At 40.2% G+C, this 14,027-nt stretch overlaps 1 protein-coding gene and 1 pseudogene across 6 annotated transcripts in view; one reads left to right on the forward strand and one right to left on the reverse strand.

Moving 5' to 3' along the window:
* Positions 1-14,027, reverse strand: part of CACNB2 (calcium voltage-gated channel auxiliary subunit beta 2) — a 346,868-nt gene that overhangs the window by 154,611 nt on the left and 178,230 nt on the right. The gene's annotated exons all lie outside the window — the stretch shown is intronic.
* On the forward strand, positions 11,275-11,731 carry LOC102524692 (lymphocyte antigen 6E pseudogene; annotated as a pseudogene).

A 14,027-nucleotide genomic window follows, 5' to 3' on the forward strand; every position in this document is an offset into this window, starting at 1 on the left:
TAATGATGTGTCTACTTCACTAGGTTGCTGCTAGGATTACAGAAGATAATACCTATCTTTTTCTGGTGGCCTCGTGCAACCTACATGCGCACTAAAGAATTTCTTTCCATTGCATTTTTTTAAACTGTCATACAACAGACACAACATAAAATCTGCCAATGGAGCTGTTTTCAAGTGTAGAGCTCAGTGGCATGAAGTACATTCACACTGTTATGCAACCATCACCACCAGCCATCTCCAGAACTTCTTCATTATCCCAAATGGAAACTCTGCCCCCACTAAACACTTAACTCCTCACTTCCCCCTCCCCAGTCAAAGTTATACTTTCTGTCTCTAGGAGTTCGACACTTCCAGGTACCTCATATAAATGAGAGCAAACAGTATTTGCCCTTTTGTGACTGGTTGATTTTACACAGCATAATGTCTTCAACCTAAATGGCATCATGAGTGATAAATGTATGCTGCTAGGTTGAAAAATAGTCCCAGAGAAGTCAGGTCCTCTTACTCAGCTGTAGAAATTAAATAAATACACATTTTCTCAACCCCAAAGCAGATACTGCATCACCAGTGGGGCCTTTTTTTATTCACACAAACTATCTCTTATTATCTCTGACGCACATGGAGCTCAGTGACAGCCGTTCTTTTGGGGTCTCTTTAAACAAATAACTTTCAACATCTCCACCAAGTACTTGTTCCAGCTAAAGTATCACATCTCTTGAAAGTTACGTAGAAGCACGCAAGTGATGGCTCCCACGGGAATTCTAAATCCTATCACACTTTCTACAATGGCCAGGAATTCCTACCCTTCATATGAAATACAAAGAAGAGGGGACAGGTTGGAGAGCTCTTCGAAATACAAACTTCTACTGAGCTTGAATTCAGCCACGCAATGACCTTGGATCTCCACATTCTAGCTACAGTGGAAAAAACGTACGTAAAATAACTAAATCATACTAAAGAGTCAGTTGGCAAACTTATTCTTTGTTGTTAAAATGAACTAAATTCCATAACTTCTGAATTTTCAACCAATCCTTAACCCTGAGAATTCTCTAAACATTCATGCTGCCCGTAATATAAAGAGCTCCGTTTCTTTATTCCTCCATATTTGCACAGTGGCATATATGTGTTTTATCTTGTGTTGTCTGAATACATAATCATTTCCCCCACAAGAGAGCCCACATTTAAGTTCACCTGGTTAGTACTCAGTGCGTATCGTGTGTAGGTGATTAGTATCTTTGTCAATATCATGAAGTTTTTTCTTTTTCATGCCACTATATTTGAGTGCACACGCAAACTTCTTTTAAAAAACACCCAAATATCGAATGAGACTTCATTATTCACTGCCTCCTGTGAAAGCCCATTGTAAAAGCTCTGGAAGCTGAACAGTGAAAGCTACACAGAGCCCGCTCATGTGGAACTGGGCCCTGAAAGACTGCAAGCATGTCTGAGTTTTTAGTGACCATTAAACTCTATTCAATGAAGTCATGAAAATGGTCGTAAGTCTGGACCCAAAAGGAAGGATCTTGAGCTCATCAGGTTTCATGCTGCAGAAACACCTGTGTTGATGCCAAGACAGGAGAGGCCCAAAAAGAAAAAGAAAGGAAAGAAAAATGCAAAGAAAAAAAAAAAGACTCGAGGTTAACATACTTCATTGAACACATACTGATGTTGAAAATATATTCTTCAAGCGATTGCTCGGGCTTCAAACACAAGACCAAACTATAAATAGCTGTTTGGAGAAACTTTAAGAATTTTGTATCACCCCTCTTGGGCCTTCAGAGGCTCCCAGATGGAGCAAAGGAGAGATAAGAATGATTACTTTCATTATGCAGGTGATAAAGCAAGCCTTGAGATGTTAATCAACTGCTCCCAAACAAAGAAACCAGAGCTACAATCAAGAATAAAATCTTGTTCTCCTTTCAGTGCCATGAGCTCCATCCCTCCTGTCATGTTCTCAAATCAAAGGCATTTTCTGTCTGTGAGTAACTAAGATTAGGAGGTCCAGGAGGTCAACCTAGTAAAGGGCCTACTGGTATCAGAGGATGGGGAAACTTCTGGACGGTGGCAGATCTATTTTACATGCTGGTTGTGTGATAAGGATCTTAGATATGATGATGGGGGTCAGCTTTTTCTCTTTTCTGATGCCAAAAATGCCACTAACAGGTAACCCAACTGCTATATGGTTGGACCAAGACTTAAAGGCAGGTAAGTAATGCTTGTTAGGCTCACAAAGGACATGTTATATTAAGGTCAGAATGATGGCAGGTCCCTGACCAAGAAAGAGTGGAGAAAATCCCAGTTCTTTAACCACAGGGGAGAAGGAAGGACAGACTATGAAGGAACACTGGGAGGGGGATTCCCACCAGAAGCTGTAAGGGTGCTGTGTCCCGCCAGCCCTGATGTGTAAACAAAGGAACCAAAGAGCGTGGCTGACCACCCAGCTCCGGAGGACTCAGTGGTTAGCCACTGCAGTCACTGATCGACAGTGTACCACAAAGAATTCAGAATGAAAAACAGGATGAGGCACCATGTGCTTTGGGAAAACAGGCCCCTTAGCTAGTCAGATGTATATTTCAGAAAGAGTTTTAATGAACCCAGATTCTTGCATCTCCCCACACCTAGAAAAGCATTGAAATCACTTACTTAGGATTTGTCTCTTCTGAGTGGCTGGCAGTAATCTTTTGCCAAGGTGTAAGCTTAACTGCATGCATCCCTGAGCCAAAAATCGTATGAAAACTGACTTCTCCTCTACCTCCGCCAGCAGTTTCCTCAGCACCACTGAGAGGCTGTCTCCCAGGCCACAGTCCTCAGTAAGTCCCTGAACGAAACTTAAACCCACAACTGTTGCCCACATTGTATGTTTCTCAGTAAGCCAACAGAATCAGCAACCACTTGACGAGCTATTTGATCCTGCTGTTCTTAACAACGCAAAATCTATGAAACTAAAGGCGAGACGGAATACACTTTTCACATTAACGACAGCTTGAGTCACATGTGGTCTTCTTTGTGTAATAGTTATTAGCTCTCTGCAGAAAGTCAGTCAGGTATCTGAATAAAGCCAAAAGTTCTTGTGTCCTGCTTCCCAAAGCGAAGGCTTAATCTTTTCACTAGTGTCAATTTCTAATCAAACGAAGACTCTGTTGTCTCACACTCATGTACCCTCCAGTGATGTCAGTAGGGTGTTGTGATATAAATACCAGATTCGTTTTTAGAAAAGAGAATATTTTGATAGGTGAGACTGGGACTATTTGGATAGAGAAAACTAAGAGTTTATTCCATAAACAGCCACGCTTACTATCTAACAAATGAAATTAATTTGTTGGAATCTAAACACAAGAAATCGAATAAAGTAATTTACACAGAGATACAAAGAGTATACACATTTCAGATAAATTTTGCCAGTAATCTGCTAAATAGAAATTAAAGGGACGCTGTGTAATTATTTAAGTGTTAAGGCAATTGCAGACAATTCCACATCTGAGAATTTATCTCAAAGAAGTTATTTAACAGAGCATAAAGCCATATGCTCAAAATTGTTATGACAGATTTATTTATCTATAAAAACAAAGTTATGGAAGTAACTAAAAGTTCAACAATAAATGACCACTTTATTTGGAAAAAACTATGTTAAATCCACACAATGCTCTATCACTCTGGGATTAAAAAGTGATTTTTAAAAAAAATACAGTTGAAGGGAAAAGGCAGAAACCTGAATAGCCTGTGCCCTATAGTTACAACTATAAAAATATGCATGCTTGTGGAAAAGAAATGGGATGTAATTTTGCCAGAATAAAAATATTTGACCAAAAGCCGTGAGATTCTGGAGCGTTCTGACACACATTTCCTTAAATATTGTTTCTATTTTTAATACTAATAACTTTCAATTAATTTCTTTGATGAGTAAAGCTCTCTTTTAAGTTTTTTTTTTCGATTTTAATGATACAAATAAGTTGGCAGATCTCTTGGGGATGGCAGAAAATTTTTATTACCATAAAATGATTGTTTTATGGGGACAAGGTGAAATCAAACAGTCTGGCATCCCCAGGTGACAAAGCATTCATCCTGTGTTCATCCTTCAGAGAATCCTTCAAGCCTTCAAGCCTTTCTAATGTTATACATCCACTGAAATACAAACTATACCTGAAAAATGGTGCAGAAATCTGTAGCCTTACATGACCATTTTGTTTTATAATATACAGGAATACAGAGGCTCCAGTCAATATCTTTTTTTTTTCTCCCCTAAACTGCGTAACAATATAAAGGAAAAGAGAAAGAAAGTAAAATTTTTTAAATTATGAGACTTCTTAGAATATTTAACCTCTGTCATATCTTTTGTTCTCTCGGGCTTACTCCCGTTTTAGGAGCTGCGGGTCTTTACCATTTGGGAGTTGAGGGCCACCTTGAGAACCTGCCGGGGTTAGAAGATGTTCATATATACATAGATGCAAATATCTGCATATAGCTTCCGAGGGTTTATACTTGCCCTCCCCTCCCAGCTCTCTGATACTGGATCCACACTTAGCCAGTTCCGAGTCCCACTTCACAGGGTTGTTACTTACTTTTAATCTTTGTATCTTTCTTCCAATATGCGAACAAGAGACACCTCACAACTTTCCTCTGCTGCCTCTTCTAGATATCAGAGTTTGGGATCTCAGATCTGAATTCTGTCATCATTAGCCATTACAAAATATGTAGGTAGGTACGTGCATTCCCTTAATAACTGTAGGTCTGATGCTAAGAAGTCTACATGCCCTGGGATTTTTTTTTTTAATGCTCACAAACACCTGGAGACATATCTATGTCTACTATGTACTACTATTCCTAATTTTACAGATGATAACACAGAGGCTCAGAGAAGATAAAACTCAGCAAGTCACAGAGTTATCAGGGAATGGTGGTGTATTCAAAGTCAAGTCTCACTGTACCCCAACACTTGCTCTTAACCACAGTCAGAATAAGCTGAAATTATAGGTAACATGACTAAATAAGAGGAAAAACCTGCACAAATCTGAGAGATAATTTTTGTTGGGATGAAGGAAAGAAAGGTGATGAAGGGAGAGGCCATCTGGGTCTGAGAATAGTGGCACGAGCTGCAGACATTAAGGACGTTATGTTGGAGAAACTTACCATGCAACTATACCAGAATCCATAAAGAGATATAGCGAGTATACTGCATACCAGCCAGAGGCATTTTTTTTTTTGCCCTTGGCAAGGACAAAGTAATCACCTATACCAGATTCCATTGGTGTATTCATTTGATTTTAATGTAAGATGAGAATTAAATGTACAATTTCCAAACGTGCTGTTATGCATTTGGGGTTTGGAGTGTCTTCAGAAAGCACAAGTGCTAATAAAAACATACTCGATTGGAACAAAAATAAAGACCGCATAGTTTACTCGGCGTCCTCAAAAAGTTATTCCACAACACGTATACGCACACACCTAAATATAGATACACGTATTCTTAAAAATTCTCCCCATTTACATTACTGTCCAAATTGAAAGGAAAGCTCTGCCACTGGGGAACTTTGAGAATGACTAGATAAAAGTGTTAGGTGGGGATGCAATAGTCTTTGTTATTGGAGTATAGCTGACTTACAATATGACATTAGTTTCAGGAGTACAACATACTGAGTCAATATTTTTACAGGTTACATACTATACAAAGTTATTATAAAATATTGACTGTATTCCCTATGCTGTATATTACATCCCTGTGGCTTATTTATTTTGTAACTGGTAGTTAATACCTCTTAATCCTCTAGAACAAGGCTTCAAAAAGATTTATTTTAAAACTTAATCATTAAAACAAAAGTCCATGTGTTTATCAGCCCTATCCAAACACAAGCGTTAGTTAAGAAGAGGAGTGACTAAGCTTTAGGAAATAAAAAGCTAGGATGGGACAGAGGATGTTTAAAAGGGTAAACATTCTTGTGCAGATTCTTCATGATATTTCAAGACAGAACTGAAATTAACTATAGGATAAACTATTCAAGTAACTAGTCTAGAATCACATCAAAACATATAGACCAGAATCACTAGTCCAGAATGCCAGTTTTTTTTTTAATTGGCATTCCAATTAAAAAACTGTGACATTTTTGTGCCCAACTTCATGGCTGAAAATAGTCAAAATGATCAGTGGAAAGTATCTGGCAATTTGGATACTTGGCAGTTTGGGTTGTGGATTAAACATTTTTCTAATTCATAACAGAATTCCTCTGTAGAAACTACTAAAGCAGCTATTTAGTGTCTGATAATATTCTTGGAAAGCAGGCAAGTGTATGGGAAGTGATGATTCCAGATGCCCTTCAAAACAAACATGTATTGACCATATTTCCGAATTAAATGTGAGTGGCACTGGAAAAGCTCCGAAACCTGTGAAGTATCTAACACCCAGAAATCCTTTATAATTAGTGTAGACATTAGCAGACACGTTGGAGCCTAAAGAAATATAACTGAAGTAGTTAAAATCTAGTGGGGAACACCACAAGCAAGAAAAGCTGTATCTTTGGAAAATTTTAAATGAAATAGAATAAAAGAGCTTTGAAATCACATAAATTAAACAAAGTAGAGCTCACTGCTTACTGACTGTGCTCTACTGTTGATGATACAACACAGAACAAATGATTGCCACACTACATGTATTTCTTTGCAAGCATTTTTTTTCTCTGTTCAACTAAATTTAGTGTAGGTTGCCACAAATGGAAATAAAAGTGGTAACCTAGAAAGGATTTTTAGACAAGTTGTACTTTCTTGATTCTAAAATGATATTTTCATGTCCTGTTAGCTCAGATACCTGTAACCTTATGATTTTTATAGGCTATGACTGACATTTGGTTCTAGAATTATTTACTTTCTTTCTAAATCCTTCCCCAGAAGGTCACCAATAATGATACGATCTTTTCTTTAAAGGTTCTAAACCAAATCCAAACATCCAAACATCCAATCTTTGTGTGGTAAAACTCTCTGCTTAAGTATTTTAAACCTTGGACTCTCATTTTTGTATTTCATTAAATTAAAAAATTTAAAAAAAAAAATTGAAGTGCAGTCAGTTACAATGTGTCAGTTTCTCATGTACAGCATGCTTCAGTCATACATACACATACATATATTTCTTTTCATATTCTTTTTCATGATAAGTTACTATAAGATATTGAATTTAGTTCCTTGTGCTATAACAGTAGAAAGTTGTTGTTTATCTATTCTATATATAGTAGTTAGTAGCTGCAAATCTCAAACTCCCAATTTATCCCTTCCCCCACTTCCCCACTGGTAACCATAAGTTTGTTTTCTATGTCTGTGAGTCTATTTCTGTTTTGTAAATAAGTTCTTGTGTCTTTTAAAAAAAATAAACCTTTAACGTGACAAACAGCAATTACATCTTAATTGCGGCAACACAGGAAGTCACTTCATTCTGGGTTACACAGAAAAGGCCTCAGAAACAAAAAAGCTCCGTGACCAGGCTGTCCACGATGTGACAAGTGACGGCCTGCAGCTGGAAAAGAGCATTTTCATTTTCCCCCAAGTTTCTCTGCCTCCCTGTCTCTCCCCGCAGCTACTTTACATTGATCTCAGTAAGACACAGTTTAAAACCAAAGCTACGGTTTTCTTTGCTTAGACTACCTGCAGTTATGAATTAACACTGTGTGTGGACAACATTTCCGGCAAGATAAGAAAAGTGTTACAAAAGCGAAGCAACTAATGCGATTTTAGCTCGAGTTCATCAACAATTCAGCCCATGCCTGTTTTCCCTAAACCACACCGTGCATCTGGCCTACCTCCCTGCCCACACGCTTACCCCAGGAAGAAGGCACTTAGTCTGAGGAGACATGAGGCGTCTGTCAAACATAACAGCCCGGTTCCAAGTGGGTCCAGCTTTCCAGAGGGATCAGCCTTCGCAGGGGGAGCCAGAACTCAGAAACAGAACTCAAGTCAGCCAAGTCTTGTGCTGACCAGCATCTCCACTCCTGTCCTTTTCCTTGCTGGCTTGGGGGTGTGCGGCCTTAACCAGTGTGACTTTCCGAAGTTCTGCAGATTACAACCGGTTCACTCTGTTCCAGAACCTCTCAGGCAGGCAGAGGAGCCCATCAAAGTCAATGAGCAAACAAAAAGTGGGAGGGTCTTTTTTCTACTCTGAATTACGTCAGCTGGCTTGGAAGAGAGAAGCCTGCAAACTTGTGAAAGCAAAGAAAGTAACATTTCATTAATATCAGATGCCCGCCTTCCGGCAGCCCCAGCCAAGGCTGTGCTTAAAGACACTGTCTTCACTGCAGAATGACAGGGTGCACAAATGTTAGCCTGCAAGGAAACTACTGGCCTGAAAAAGAGTCTGGAATAAAAGCGAGAACCTTCTTCGACTTCCAACCAGTGACGAAATATTTCCCCTCCTCACCCAAGAAAGTGATATCTTCCTTTCGTGGTTTCCTTTCCCGGTCTCAATGTGTATATAAAAAACAATGCGTACATATAAAACTATAAACTTTCGTTCATACAGTCAAATAAGCATCACTTGGACACGTCTAGTTTTAATTCAAAAACTTTATTCATCAAAAGATACCTTGAAAAAGTGAAATGGTAACCACAGTACTCTGAGGACATTTGCAAAGCACACAACAAAGGATTACTAGCCAGAAAACAGCAAGAACTCCTGTAAGTCAATAAATAAAAGACCCACAATCTAAAAAAAGAGAAAAAACAAAACAAAACAAAACAGAAAAAGACAGACCAAGGGGGAAAAATCCACAAAGAGATAAATCACTGAAGAGAGAATCCTGGTGGCCAATAAACATGATAAAATGCTTGACACTTCACTACTAATCAGGAGTACAAATTAAATTCACAATTTACCATTTCACACCCAGTGCAGTGGAAACATTTAGGATATCTGAAAACCCCACATCTTGGAGAGGATGTTAAGCGGGGGTTGGCAAACTCTATGCTCAGGTGCCAAATCTATCCAGCCATCTGTTTTGTATAACCCGCAAGCTAAGAATGTGTTTTATATTTTTAAATGGTTGGAAAAAAAGAACAAAAGAAGAATTGTATTGTGTGACATGAAAATTACATGGAGTTCAGATTTCAGTGGCCTTAAATAAAGGTTTATTAGAACATAGTCATACTCATTCATTTATGAATTGTCCATGGAGGGGTTTTGCGCTACAATGGCAGAGTTGAGCAGTTGTGACAGAGACCACATAGCTCACCAAGGCTTAAATCTTTCCTGTTTGGTCCTTCACAGAGAAGGTTTGCTGACTTCTCATGAAGAACAACCAAACTTCCATGCACTGTTGGTGGGAGTATAAATTGGTATAGTCATGTAGAGGCTTAGCAGAATGCAATGAGGTTGAAGATGTGAATGCTCCATTGGTTGGTATCCCATCACTCACTAGGTACCCAGAGAAACCCTCACATGAGTACACAGGAAGATATATGTACAGAATGTCCCTAGCAACATGGGAGTTACAGTAAAAAGTGGAAACCAACCTCAATGTATATCAACAGGAAAAGTGGATAGACAAAGCTGGAGACACTATTTAGCACAAAAAGTGAATGAATTTCAAGTAACAACATAGATAAATCTTCACAAACATCAGGCTGATAGAAAAAAAAGCAAGTTGCAGAAACTTAATACATTAAGAATCAAGATTCACAAACATTAACTGCCATATATAAAATAGATAAACAAGTTTCTGCTGTATAGCACAGGGAACTATATTCAGTATCTTGCAGTAACCTATAATGAAAAAGAATATGAAAATATGTATGTATGTGTATGACTGAAACACTATGCTATATACTAGAAATTGATACATTGTAACTGACTATACTTTAATTAAAAAAAGAACTTATGATACAATTTGAATAAAGTTTGAAAATAAGCAAAAATACCATATACTTTATGTAGGCAGTACAAGTATAAAGATAAATATGAAAACAAGTACCAAATATAGAAAAGTGGTTCCATCCAGATTTGAGACCATGTGGAAGGTTAGTGGGAAGAAGGGGTAACTCTATGAATGATATTTTATTTCTTAAACTAGGTTGTATCTATACCATGGGTCATTATATTGTTGTCTATGCTATTTTATATTTTGAAAAAAGTTCATAATAAGTGAATTAGGAAAAATAGTGAAAAAGAATCATGATACAAAAAATGCCAAATCAATAATATAGACATTAAAATGATAGATATATGATACAATCTTTGAGAGTAAGGAAAAGAAGAAAAGTAGCCTGCCAGCTTTTTTCCCACAATACTCACTCCACTGTTAAAAATATTTAGAAAAAATGTTGTAAGGAAACATATGAATTCTATTTATACTGCTTGCATCTGGATAGTGGTTTTGAGCATGGTTATATTCTGTCCTTTTAAAAAATTTAGTATTTTTAAAACTTTCTACAATAGGTTTATATTACGTTTTCAACCTCAAAAAATTTTTTTTCTTAAGTATCTAACAGGCAGCCAAGGATTACCTAACTTTCTAGGGAAATTAGAAACCTTTGTTGGGGAGCTGGTTTTGGACATGAGACTACCTCCATGGGTTGCTGGCCTCCTGAATAAAGAAATCTTTCCTTTCAAAAAAAAAAAAAAAAAAGAAAGAAAGAAAGAAAAAAGAAACCTTTGTTTAACTCAGTAATTCCTATGGATTAGGATATTTTACTCCTCTGTGAGGGTAGATATTAACTTGTAGAAAACTGATAGAAATGCAAATGAATTTTGTCCAGCAAAAACAAATTTGTCTAACAAGTGCTAATGATTTCTGCCTTGTATAAAAGATAAGCGCACAGATTACCTTTTTATTGCCCCATAGAGCATTAACCAGTTCTGTATCGAATTTAAAAATCTTAGTCCAGTATTCTTTCTTTCAATGGCTATAAATACTTCTCTCTCTCCCCATAATCTTTTAAACAGGCTTTACCATCATGCTGGTTCCTTCCATGAATTAAAAAAAAATTTTTTTAGCACATATTCATTTTCTATTTGAGAGAAACATTCTGAAATGATTGAAAAATTTATACTTGGACACCAGTTTTCAATTTGAAACATAGTTTCTTTTCTGACAATGGCATATATGGTGGCTAGCATTCCAAGTCTAGCCCCACATAGCGGGAGGGTATAGCTCAAGCGGTAGAGTGCGGGTTTAGCATGCACAAGGTCCTGGGCTCCCCAGTGCTTCCTCTAAAAATAAGTAAGTAGCTGGATGTGGGCTTCCTCGGGCTCGGGCTCGGGCTCGGGCTCGGGCACAGGCTGAGCAGCGCGGCCAGGCCGGACACATGCGTCCGCCCGCGAGCAGGGCTGACTTCTTCGGCTTCGTGAGGCCCCAGACGCCTGTCCGCTCCAGAATCAAGGTCTTCCTGTCGGTGCTGCTGGCTGCCCTCCTGGGTGTGGAGCGAGCCCGCTCCCTGGTGTGCTTCTCTTGCAAGAATAAGCAGTTGGTACTGCCTGAAGCCCACCGTCTGCTCTGACCCCGACAACTGCTGCGTGACCGTATCTGCATCCGCTGGCATCGGGAACGCGTCGGACTTTGGCTGCACCCCGAGCAAGGGCTGCTCCCCGACCTGCCCCGGCCCGAGCGTCACTCTTGGAGTAGCGTCGGTGGGTACCCGCTGCTGCCAGAGCTTCCCGTGCAGGGTCAGTGCGGCCGATGGCGGGTTGCGGGCCAGCACCCGCGTGCTGGGCCTCGGGCTCCTGCTCAGCCTGCTGTCCTCCGTGCTGCGGCTTGGCCCCTGATCGTCGGGACCCCGTGCCCAGCCCAGACCCCCGAAGCTCAGGAAGGAAGGAAAGCGCAGCCCCTCCTGGACTCTCGGGGATCTCGAAGCCTCCTCCTCTGACTTCTCACCCTGCCTGTCACCCCCTCTCCCTGGCTCTGGGTCCTCACAGGCAGGTCAGCCAGCTGCCCTTACTTCCAGGTCAGCCTTCCTGGGGGAATCTGGTAACGGAGCCTGAGGGTCCCGGGGACACACTGGGAGGGGCACCTAAGCCCCAGGCCTGCCCTGTCCAGGCCCTGTCCACACCCAGGTACGGAAGATGTGCTGTGTGGACAGGTGTGTGGTCAGTGTGCCCTGCCCAGCATGTGTGTGTGGGGCCCTATGGGCCCCGGGTTTGGGAGAGGGGGGTGGGGGTAGGCATTGGAATCCCCAAGCCCCTTTCCCCTGGCATCTCTGCACCCCTTATTTCATTACTCCAAGGGCAGCCTTTTAGGGCACAGAGCTTCCACTGGTCCCACGTCTAGGCTGCTGACCCAGGAATCTGCTCCCACCCCCAAATCCAGCTGCAGTCCCCACCCCACTGAACCCCCTGCTGCTTTGGTGCCTCAAATAAACAGATGTTCTCCCCCTCAAAAAAATAAGTAAGTAAGTAAACCAAGTCTAGCCCCATGTGAACTTAAAATGTCACTAAAATGCCACTACAATGGAAAAATGTTTAACTAATACTGATTTCAGGCACGCAAAAAAAAAAAAAAAACAACCAAAAAAACCCAACAACAAAAAAAAACCCCAAAAACCAAAAAACAAAAAAACACCTGGGGTTTGAACAAGAAGAGGATAAGGGTGGAAATTCTGAATGGAACATACACAGATCTCAGTGCCTTTCCAAGCACCTATAAACTCTCTAATACTAAACAAAGGTATTTCCTTGTTACCGGTATCATTCTTTTCACACATTAACTAGGATATTTTCTTGCCTTCAAATGGGACTGAGGGATATTTTCTTGAGGCCTCTGGGGAGAGCAGGAAAAGAAAAGATGAAGAGAGATTAAGAGTGAGGTGCAGGCATCAGTGACAGACTATTGAGAAAGAAAAACAGCCATGGAGATAACTGAGGTATAAATTAATGGAACTAACTGAGAATAAGTTCTCCGGTTATAATGCATTTTCATTGTCAAGTCCTGGAAAATAAAGAAGGAACCAAAAAAAAAAAAAAAAAAACAACAACACTATATCCTTGTCTTCCCTTGGGTTCCCAATCTATAGAAAGGAGATAAGACTTCAAAAGATATCAGGATGACATAAAACACCTAGTCTATATCTGGCACATCTGAGATGCCAAATAAATATTAATTTTCCTTGCTATAACTCAAATAGTTCTCAACTGGAGGGGACTGCACTCCTAGGGAACTTTAGCAATGTCAAGGGACATATTTTTGACTGGCACATGGGGAGGGGTGGGTGATTACTGGCATCTGGTGGGCAGAAGCCCAGAATGCTGCTCAGCACCCTACAACGCACGGGTCACCCCCCACAGCAAAGAACCATCCAGCTCAAGTGCAATAATGCTGAATTTGCATAACTTGAAGGTGCCCTTTGTGCCAATGCCATCCATGTGAAGTACTGTACATTTTAACCCAAGATGACACAGCATGAAATTCCAATCCTACCAGGATCCACTTCAGGTTGAAGTGGGAGAGGGGGCTGGAGAGGCAAAGTGGGGGGTGGGTACAGGAGAAGCAGTCCACTGTGACTTTGCAGCATCTCTGAAGCAGCCCCTGGACTCTGGCCACGTGCCTGGTTATTCTGTGATTTTCTACAGGAGGAGCCCACAGAGACCATTGGAGTAGCTCAGTGTCAGATTTCAGATGGAAGGACCTGAGGTTTCTGCAGTCCTTACTGGCACGCATATCCCTAATACTTTTCCTTAAACTTGTTTCCAATCGCCTTCTACCTCGCCTCCAACTTGACCGCCAGGTGTTTGCTAAATTGTGAAAAATGTTTAATGAAAGTGACATTATAATGAGACGACCCTTCCAGTGCTATCTTTATAACCAAAGATGCATGCTCACTAATCTGCCAAGAGAGGAGTTCATTTTATTATTGTATTTGTAGTCAGAATTGTTATTGTCTGTCTATGTAAACAAAAAAGGCAGGGAAGACAGCTTCGGGGATCCCAAATCCTCAATCTGAGACAACTTTCCCATGTGTTGTTTTAAACTTTAAAACAGCAGCAGACCTTTCTGGACGAGGAGGTGGTGGCCAAAGTTTAGATATGTTTTGTTGCCAGGAGACAAAAAAAAAAAAACGCAGAATTT

Source organism: Vicugna pacos, chromosome 35 (genome assembly GCF_048564905.1).
Source record: "Vicugna pacos chromosome 35, VicPac4, whole genome shotgun sequence".
In the NCBI taxonomy this organism is placed as follows: domain Eukaryota; kingdom Metazoa; phylum Chordata; class Mammalia; order Artiodactyla; family Camelidae; genus Vicugna; species Vicugna pacos.